Source organism: Arachis ipaensis, chromosome B02, assembly GCF_000816755.2.
Source record: "Arachis ipaensis cultivar K30076 chromosome B02, Araip1.1, whole genome shotgun sequence".
NCBI classification, from domain to species: domain Eukaryota; kingdom Viridiplantae; phylum Streptophyta; class Magnoliopsida; order Fabales; family Fabaceae; genus Arachis; species Arachis ipaensis.
The window spans coordinates 100,218,807-100,219,617 of record NC_029786.2 but is presented as its reverse complement, the minus strand read 5'-3'; the positions used below and the strand labels follow the sequence as shown (position 1 = coordinate 100,219,617).

The 811-nt window shown below is 28.2% G+C and overlaps 1 long non-coding RNA gene across 1 annotated transcript in view; it reads left to right on the top strand.

The window, feature by feature from the left end:
* Positions 1-811, top strand: part of LOC110269050 — a 20,551-nt gene that overhangs the window by 12,138 nt on the left and 7,602 nt on the right. The gene's annotated exons all lie outside the window — the stretch shown is intronic.

Here is an 811-nt window from a genome sequence, read left to right as displayed (position 1 = left end):
AAGTACATTTATTTAAAATTTTAAAAAAAAATTTGAAATATCTTAAAATTTTAACATATTTCAAAATTTTTGCTTCTTTGGATTTTCCCAAAGACATTAAGACAAGAAAATTCTCTTCCTCATTTGCCATGGTGACAATGATCTCTTTAGTAGCTTGAATGTCACTCACATATACACAGAGTTTCTCTCCCCATAAACCGTTGCAGCTAACAAAGGTTTATGCCTAATGAAAGTCCTTCCTAAATCGTTGCTGCTTACAAGGTTTTATGTATATTTGTCTCCCTTAGTAAACCGTGGTAGTTTGCAACGGTTTATGATCAATCTTCTTACAACGTAAACCGTGCCAGGTAGCCACGGTTTATGTATAAACTTAAAACCGTGGTTGGCTCCCATAGATTACATAATAATCAATTTGCACATGCACGTAACCAGTTTCCAAATCATGTATATAGGTAAAGGATTCACTCAATTTATTTATTTCAGTACATTGTCCTAATTTAATTATTTGTCAAATAATATAAAATAAAATTTATGTATTTTATATTTTCATTTAATAAAATCTAATAATGTATATAAATATGACATATCCAATATAGACATAATTGTTGTGCTCATTTTAAACATTGCCAAGTAATTTTTTGATACACGGTAGATGTTTTTTTTTCCCCTCCTATTTAGTTAAATATAATTTTCAAATACCTCATAAGTAAATGATGGTATTAAATCGTGAGAATTACGATTCTCTCTCATTTCAAATTTGATTTAATTAATTACTATGTTGGTCGGATAATTTTTTCAAAATATCAATTAG